Genomic DNA, 10,072 nt, shown 5'->3' with positions numbered 1-10,072 from the left:
TATATAGGATCTATTCAGTTTAACACAGTTTACTTTCAACATTTTTGACAAAATTTCGTATTTTAGAAGTTATTTCATGTTAAAGTTGTATTTGGGTAATTTTAACCAATCAATAATGTGTATTCAGCTGAAGAAAATTACTGATGTTTGCTATAGTAATCGAAGAGGAACAACTTCAAGGTCATCCCTACTAAATATCACCACTGTTCTATTCTATGTTTGTTTACTGTCTGTGTTGCATATTACACGTCTTTTTTTTTTTTTGGTTCTCACTTCAGAGTAACCAGTAAACATCAAAGAATCAACACCAAGAAGGAAGAAATATTATTTACATATATTTGTTTGCCTGACATGTAGTTAGAGATAGAGCAGTAATTGTAGTGGCAGTGACAAGTTCCCTCGCTGGTTGGTAGTTGATAGTGTAGAAATGGTTGTCTGCCAGTAGAGAAGGAAAGAGTAAGGAATGCACGGTGCTGACTAGAAAGGAAGAAAGGATAACAGTGGCATCATCTTTCCTGCAGTCCTTCGCCTGACATACGAATAGAACAGAGTGGTGAAATTTAGTAGAGATGACCCAGAAATTGTTCCTCTTTGATTACTTTCGCAAACAGCAATAGCTTTCTTCAAGTGAATACACGTTGTTGATTGGTTGAACTTACCCAAATACAACTTTAACATGAAATAACTTCTAAAATACGAAATTTTGTCAAAAATATTTTAAGTGAACTGCGTTGAGCATAAGAAATTACAGCAGTATACACAGTTTCAAACTGTTTAGTTGAAAAAAATAATAATTTTAAAAATCTGTGAGCAAAGCTGAACAGATCCTATATATATATATGTATATATATATATATATATATATATATATATATATATATATATATATATAGTCTTCTTTCAGTTTCCGTCTACCAAATCCACTCACAAGGCTTTGAAGACACTTGCCCAATGTGCCACGCAGTGGGGGGCTGAACCCGGAACCATGTGGTTGGTAAGCAAGCTTCCTTCCACACAGCTACGCCTGCGCGTGGTTCGTTATATTTTCAGTCGATTTACTCGATCGATGAATAAAATTGAACCCTAAACGCACCAAAATGTATATCTGAAACAGTTGTAAGCCTATAATAATTAAATGTATACAATCATTATTCCTATCTATTATATAAGTAGTTGTATATAGCAAATATGCTTTAAACTAAGGCAGAAGGAAAACAATTTTAAGGACAGAGGGTAAGTCGATACCATAGACCTTCATACTTGACTTGCACCAAGAAAAACGCTAAGTTGAACTCAATGTAAAGATCATGAACACATAAGATAAGGTATTTATATTTTTCCCCGAAACACACATATACAGCGGGGTCTAAAAAATGGTGGAAATGTCGAAGGTTTACATATTGAAAGTTCTTGATCTCTGGTACAAACCGGAAGCGACTTTTACAAATAAAACATTTTATATAAGTGACTACTGAGATTGATTAAACTGAGTTAATTATACTAGTTTTATAGTATATCTTACAAAACACAAAACTACAATACTCTAGGATTTTATTTTTGTAGCCATTCAGTCGGCAAATGCAGTACTGTTTCGCGCATGTGGTGTTGAATAATACTTTGTGAACCAACGAGAACGAATGTGACTACTAAGATTAAACTGGTTTAATTACCATTTTATAATATTTTAGAAACAAACGCTAATAATTATTATTATTATTCAGGTCACGGGCATATGGCGTAGTGGTTAAGAGTGAGGGCTACTAACCCCAAGATTCTGAGTCCGATTCCAGGCAGTGACCTGAATAATAAACGCTTATGTTGTCGAACATGTACATATTGAAGCTGAAGCTTCATTTATAGAAGCCCCTTTCCGAATCGTATCCAAGATCAAAGACGTTTGATACGCCCATATTGAACAAGATTGATTTCAAATTTTGGCACAAGACCAGCTAGTTCGGGAGATTGGCTAAGTCGATCACATCGACCCAGTATTCAACTGGTAGTTATTTTATCGACCTCGAAAGGATGAAAGGCAAAGTCGACGCCCAAACTCTCAATATGGTCTCGGAAGTAGTGAAGGAACGAGAGGTTATTTATTCACATGTGTACATACACACACCACACAACCGCTGATTGTTAGACATAAATTAGCATAAATTATATTCCAGTGACATCTTGCAAGTTTACATTCGTAAAGAACCTCTTCGTGTTTTCATATATGAAAAAAAGGAGGGGGTATATTAAAATTGATGCCATGACTAAGGTATGAAATGAAACTGGACGTGTTTTCATATATGTAAAAGCAATAGATTTAAATGGGACTTATTTATAGTCTATTATTGAGAGAGAGAAACCAATTGGTTTAAAATCACAAAGAGGGCAAAGGAAAAAGAACATGAAACAATGATACTGGAGATTAACGTTTCAAAACTACATTTTCGCCATACATTTATCTATATACATTCATAAAAATCACATTCTGATATATATTTCTCAGTGACAGCTAACATGGTACAAGCAAACCTTATAATTACAAATTACACACACTCAAACTTCTACACGTGTTTGATTGAGTATATGTGCGCGTGTCTGTGTATACACAATATACAAGTGTGTATACGTACATAAAAAGAGACGATAGAAAAAATGAATGAGACGTGATATCAAAGATTTAACCGATAAGATTAAATGGGCTAAGTATCGAATTTTACACACACATTATATTTTATATGACAAGCCGCAGGAAGCCTTATCATAAAAATCTATCCGAAGAGTCGAAAAAAAAAATATGTTACCAAAAAGTTCATGAACGATTAAAAAGGATAATTTGTTTGTCAGATATAAAACAAAACTTCTGAACAAATAATTGCATCTGGTTTTCGATTCTACATCAAGAATAGCTTTAGGGAGTTTCAAAACATGGCGGAATCGGCATATTTTCACTGCTCATTAAGATTCAGAATTCAAATGAAGCCGGGGTTAATTTTGTTTTCAGTCTTTACGTGGTCAATTACTTTAATAACAAACCAATCAAATACTGAAATTCATTTTACTTCGACTTGTTTCAGCCATTATACTGCGGCCATGCTGGGGCACCGTCTTTAAGAATTTTTAGTCAAATGAATCGACCCTAGTACTTTTTTTTTTTAAAGCTTAGTACTTAGTACTATCAGCCTGTTTTGCCGAACCACTAAGTTACGAGGTTGTAAACTCACCAACGCTGGTCGTCAAGTAGTAGCGGGACACAAACACGCACACACAACGGCATTCTTTCAGTGTCTGTCAACCAAATGCACTCTCAAGGTTTTGGTCGAACTGACATTATAATAGAAGACACTTGCCCACAGTGCCACGCAATGGGACTGAGCCTGGAACCATGTGACTGGGAAGCAGACTTCTTACTACATAGTCAAGCCTGCATCTTCTCTTTCCATATATGCGGTCTTTACCAATGTTAGAAATCAAAATTTAATTGGCTTTGCCTAACATCCATAGTGACGACATTTCTTTCGTTTTTTTTTTTTTACTAACAGATGAAGGGTGAAGACCCGAAACATTAACTTATTCGCTTCCACTACAGCAACTGAAATTATAGCTCACTTTGTTGAATGTCAGGTTCAATCTAGTAACTAAAACTGAATTACAAGTTCGAATCACCAAATATATTTATGTCACTACACAATGTTTCTCCAGCTGTACCACTCAACTGATTTTTGCTTATTTTTTTAATAGCAATATCAGAAAAAGTGCAGTGTTCATGGCCTTTGTGGATCCACCATATTCAATGAAAAAGATCCAAAAAAAGTGGAACTTGCTGTAGGCACCCAAGAAGTGATATGCAGTGAGGTGTTAAACTGAGTAGTGGATTAACTCCGCCACCCCCCAAAAAATGAAATGGTCCCTCTAACGAACATCTACCAAACTCCATTCATAAGGCCTTGACCAACTCGAAGCTATGCTAGAAGACAACATACTCAAGGTGCCGCGCAATGAGGCTGAACCAGAAACCAGGTAAGTAACAAAGAGACCGTCTTGACCACACTGATACGTATTTAAGAAATGATCCTTTAAAGCACAATAAACACTATCGAGTATTTTAATAGAGGAAGAAAAAAGCTAGCAATGGTCTAGTTTTCTCTTCATATATTGAAATACTTGACAATACTAGCAATACACGAAGAGAAAACTAGCAATAGTCTGCATACATTACATTCGCCATACATTATTCGTTTCATTATCCATCATTTACATTTCAGGTATACTGAAGACCTTTTTTTTTTGTCTTAAGTCAGACAATTCCCTGCTTTTACCAAAACTTTATTGACATGGACTGAAGCAATGACAAAAAGGGTCTTCAGTATACCTGACATGTGAAAGAAAAGATGATGCATAATGAAACGAATATTGTAAGTAAGGAATGGCGAATTTTGACGTTTCATTCAGAAAGGCCACTTCTTCGGTTAGTTCACGCTTTCGCTCACGGATACACGTATTTAATTTGACCTTCTATCAGGACTGGGTTAAGCATTAAACAAAATAATCACATGCTTGGAGCATCAAGAAAAAGAAAACGAGTACTGGGGACCGATTTGTTCGACTAAACACTTCAAGGCGGTATGGTGTCTCAGCATGGTCGCAGTTCAGCTATTGAAATAAAAAATAAAAATACAAAAGTGTTTAAATTTCAGATTTTTTTTCTTGTTAAGGTCGTAAATAATTTGATATATTACTGTCATTTAATGTTAAATAATAAAATTGAAAAAAAATAACAAACTGGACATAGACGGGCAGTAGCTAGATAATATTGGGGTGGTGGAGTTAATCCACTACTCGGTTTAACATACCACTACATGCCACCTCTTGGGTGTGTTTAGCGGGTTCCACTCTTTTGGATCTATATAATAATAGTCACGAAGCAAGACCAGAAGAACATCCTGGGCAAAAACAAAAAAATTCTCTTTTAAAATCTATTTCACACCCAACATTTAATGTCTTACTGTCAGTGGAACAATAGATGGGTCAAGAGGACAGTTTGGGTCATGAGTTACTCTGAATCTGACACTGGTTATTAAAGAGCAAATGAGGAGATGTGACGTTCAAGAAATTTTGTCATGAGTTTTAAGAGCAACAAAATTGAACAGATTAAATAAACCCTAGGATTCCCAGCCGTTCTTAAGACGTCCTCTTTCAGCAAAATTTTGGAAAAAGTCGTGAATGGAAATGACTGAGGAAATGTAGAAACAAAATTGGAATTTGGGGAAAAAGTTGTTTTTTTTTGTTATTTGTTTCGTTTTTGTTTTGTTTTTTTTTTTTTGTTTTTTCCACAATAGTAATTTCCGTTGTATGAAACACTGAAATACTATAGGACGGAGAATAAAGAGATAAAAAAACAAGTTTTCTTCTTTTCTCATATGATATGCAATTTTAAAAAACAGCTATTCCAAAACTCACCCTTCTTTCTAACTACAGTGTCGTTTTTTTGTTTTTTTTTTCTCGAACTACATTGTCAAACATGTCCTTTGAATCAACAGAGTTGATAGAATGTCAGACAGCTTGAATTGAGATATTTGTTCCTGTTCCTGTTCTTTGCGTTCTGGGTTCAAATCTTGCCGAATTCAACTCCACCTTCTATATTTCTGTGGTTGATAAAATACTAGCGAGATGCTGGCGCCAACCCTCACTTCTTTTTCTCAGAATCGGGAAGACTATACACACATACACACACACAGCATTCCCTTCTCCAGAAATTAAACGTGTTGGGACAGGAATTCCTCTGACAGAGAAACTAACACTTTTGGAACCAACCAAGAACGGAACAGAAATAAATACGTATACAAGGTAGGCTTCTCAGCCGGGGTCCATGTAAGATTTTGTTGTTAAAATTTACCGGCAATAAATTGATTATATTTCTACAATACACAAAATATTTTAATAATTATCATATAATTCCTAATATTTACTTACAAAAATATTAATAGGACGGTCCATCCGAATAAAATAGGAATCCAGGGGGTCCATAGGTAAAAAAAAAAAAAAAAAAAAAAAAAAAAAAAATGGTTGAGAAACACTGATGTAAAATATATTTGACTGCTGTTTCTAGCGATTCGAACGACAGCAATAATGCTGTTGCTTAGTCCCAGATCAACCTTGATTAATCAGACTTGAGATTAAAGGTATTTCAGCCATGACCATCCTGTATCTTTATATATCAGAAACTACACTGCCAGTGTTTTTTGTTTTGTATTTTTTAAGACAGAGGAAAATTTAGAGTGCTATTTTCTAACAGGTCGTGCGAATGGTTAAGAGCTCGTCTCGTTGGCTGGTGGCAATTAAGTAAAATGAAACGCTATTATCGTTTCATTTCTGGATGGCTCAGAGGCGGTTGGAGTTGTGTATATCTTTTACAAGTCGGGCGTCAACAGGCAATTAACAGAAGTGTACTGAAATGTCTCCAGCCATGACCATATTCACACTCACTATATTTCCATCACCAAGCCACCACAATCGCTATCAGGCAGGCAGGCGTCATGCGTTTTACGTACGTCAACTTTTAAAAAGTCCGGACATAAGATTGAAGATCCGACCGACCATACATTGTGTGGGTATATAAATAGCGTGTAAAATAATCCAGTTAGTGTTCAGATCTTCAGTCAATGTCCGGACACACACACACATACGAATAAAAAAATATTAACCTTTTTATTTTCGTCTTCTGAAACGAAAATATACCTCTGAAGAGCAACGAAGCATATAGAGAGGCCTCTGCGTGCGCGCGCGAGCTCACATACAGGTATCTTTACACACTGAAATACTTCTATAGGCGTAGGTTGATGTATAAACGTTTCCATATATACACACGAGCGAGCTTAATATAAGATCTAATATAAAATTATAGCGTTCAATATTAAAAGTTACCAGCAGTTCGTATTTATATAATACTTTATTTACACTCCAACTTACAAGCAACACATACAAATTCAACAGGTTGAACGAGTGCATCTGTGCGTGTGTGTTCACTAATCTCTCGGTTATCCCGGGTATTATATTCCAAAATACCTCGCGATAGGTGAAAATCCGAAGTAGAAACAGTACTGTATTTTTTTTATTATCATTTTTATAATTTGTATATATCTATCGGCTTTATTTTATTATAAATGCAAAACAACACCAAGAGGAATCGACGTAAGCTCAAATAATAAACCGCTATATGGTGAGAGATTACAGTATTAGACATTGTCAAAGCCTTAGCTTTATATATATATATATATATACATATATATGTGTGTGTGTGGGTGTGTGTGTCTATATAAAATGTCATTTTATGCATAAAGCTTAAATAAGAAGAACTGAAATACGTTTTAAATATTAGAAAATTTCACTGTAAAATAGATGAGATCAGAATATAAACATGAATCCTGATGAGCAGAAAAAAGAGGGAGGGTGTTTCCTCATGGACCAGACATACACATTCAAACAACTTTTCAAATTATATTTACATATACACACGCGTAAATCAATTTTCTAAGGTTACATATGTAAATATTTCACACATACACACAAGTTTGAATTCACATGCAGGTGTGGAAAGTATTCAAAAACGTATATAAGAAGAGTTTATTTTTCGTATCTCCACTATTCCGAAATTAGCGAAACTTAAAGAGTAGCAATAAAAGGAACTTGCAGCTTCGAATAAGTAAATTATACACACACACACGTATATATACACGTATATATATATATATAATATATAAATGTATGTATGTATATATGAAATTTACAAAGATACACACAAATGCTTGCAAAACAAACACTAATTAGGACACACGCATATTCAACTGTTTACAAAATAAACTTTTACCTGACAGCAGAGACAATTCAGGTTGACAATTAATAATTGGTATTTTTCAGTGTTTCATAAACCGGAAATTTAATGTTGTTGTTGGTGTTGTAGTTGTATAAAAGTTTAGACAGTCATTGGATCTCGACGTACGTCTGTCTATCTTTCTGGATAACCAATACCTGTATGTTGTTGGTTAGGCGATGTCAATGAACGCGTATATATGTGTGTATATTGAATAAATGCCCACACAAGCAAAGCAGCGCCTAACTTCATATTACTAGAGCCAATGAGGGAGCCTCGGCGCTAGAAATAGCAGCCAAATCTCTCTCAGATCATAAAATAAAACAAAAGCTACTTATCGCAGAGACCCTAGATACAGTGATCTGAAAAGATGCGGGCTATGTGTGACTAGGACGCTTTCGTAAAAGGTATATTTGATAATTGTTTTTACAATCACACCCCCACGCGTTTAACTTACCGTATATTTAACCAGGGCAGACCTGGAGCTAAACAACAGAAACAATTGACAAACTTTCACTGTATACAATCATTGTTTTTATTAGAAACCACACACACACATACAGGGTGCGGTGAATAAACTGTCTAAATTACGCAAAAATGAAAATAACATTGACATCGCATTTTAACAGATATATTTACCAAAATTACATAAAAATATCTTGAAATATTTAAGAATAAATGTATTCAATAAAATCGCCATTCGCTTCAACTACCGCCTCCAGACGAATTCAGAATCTCCTTCAACTCTTCTGGACGGTCTCCTGTTTAAGTTGGTGAATGCTGCCATAATCCTTGCCTTCAGTTCATCTTTGGTGTTACATGGAGTTTTGTTGGTCTCTCGCTCAACAGCACCCCACACATGATAATAAAGGGGTTGCAGTGTGGGGAGTTAGGTGGCCAGATGTTAAGGGTGATGTGGTCACAGAAATTGTCTGACAGCCATGACTGGGTTCTCCTGTTTGTGAAGCATGGAGCAGACTTCTGTTGCCAGACATAGGGTCATCCAGCAGCTTGCGTCTCAGGCCAGCACTACCTCCTCCAGGCACTTCATGTAGGATTCCGTGTTTAGTCAGAGGCCGTGTGGGCAGATGAATGGAGGCATAATTTTGATCCAATCTAGAACCCACCTGTTACTAGTACACAAGTTGAACATTCTGTTCTGAGGTGAGACTCACTTTCTCCTCAACGCCACAAGTATGACATCTGTACACCCAAATTTATGGGAGACCTGGGATTCTTTTAGCTCATTCACCAGTGGTTCCACACCCTTGAGAAGCTGATCTTAAGTAATCTCACTGCATTTGGCATCAGCCTTGACTGTGTCTGGAACAAGAATCTCCTAGTTAAACTGCCCATCTATGGATTTCATCCATCTCTTCTCTCCTAAATTGGAAACTTGCTTCCGGATTGCACCATCATAGTGTGCACTGACAGAGCTCTCAATCTGACATTTTTATACATTTCCTAATAATATTTAATCATAAAATTATAATAGCTTTTAGACATAGAGAGGCTATTAGGGTCCCCCTCCCAGAGTAAAATAGGAATCAGAGGGGTCAATAGGCAAAAAATGGTTGAGAACCACTGACATCAACCACTGGAATTTTCTTCCTGCCCACATTTTCACCCTATAGCTAAATATAAATATTAATCTTAGGCGTCTTGAAGAGCCTGGTGACTAAGAAGAGGATAAAAATATTCTTTTTTACTCTAGGCACAAGGCCCGAAATTTTTGGGGAGGGGGCCAATCGATTAGATTGATCCCAGTATGCAGATGGTACTTAATTTATCACCACCACCACCCCCAAAAGGATGAAAGGCAAAGCTGACCTCGGCAAAATTTGAACTCAGAATGTAAAGACAAACTACTGCTAAGCATTTCACCCAGTGTGCTAACGTTTCTACCAGCTCCTGTGGTAAGAAGCTTGCTTCCCAGCCACATGGTTCCGGGTTCAGTCTCACTGCAAGGCACCTTAAGCAAGTGCTATCAACTATAGCCTCAGACTAACCAAAGCCTTTTGAGTAGATTTGGTAGACAGAAACTGAAGGAAGCCGGTCATATATGTGTGTGTGTGTATGTGTGTGTGTGTGTTTGCTCTTATTTACAGGGATATATCCCTGTAAATAAGCAGTTTGTCAAAAGAGACTGATAGAATAAGTACTAAGTTAAAAAATAAGTCCTGGGGTCAATTTGCTTGACTAAAACCCCTC

The 10,072-nt window shown here is 36.1% G+C and overlaps 1 protein-coding gene across 3 annotated transcripts in view; it reads right to left on the bottom strand.

Annotated features, from left to right (window-relative positions):
• Positions 1-10,072, bottom strand: part of LOC106873381 (serine-rich adhesin for platelets) — a 165,298-nt gene that overhangs the window by 146,754 nt on the left and 8,472 nt on the right. The window contains exon 1 of one of the 3 annotated variants that reach the window (XM_052969290.1): positions 7,859-8,210. The exons of the other annotated variants lie outside the window; for them this stretch is intronic. The gene's annotated coding sequence lies outside the window, so the exon portion shown is untranslated. Of the gene's footprint in view, positions 1-7,858; positions 8,211-10,072 lie in introns of those variants that run through there. 3 annotated transcript variants of the gene reach the window in all.

This window comes from Octopus bimaculoides, chromosome 7, assembly GCF_001194135.2.
Source record: "Octopus bimaculoides isolate UCB-OBI-ISO-001 chromosome 7, ASM119413v2, whole genome shotgun sequence".
Lineage (NCBI taxonomy): Eukaryota > Metazoa > Mollusca > Cephalopoda > Octopoda > Octopodidae > Octopus > Octopus bimaculoides.
This window is presented reverse-complemented; position numbering and strand designations above follow the sequence as displayed.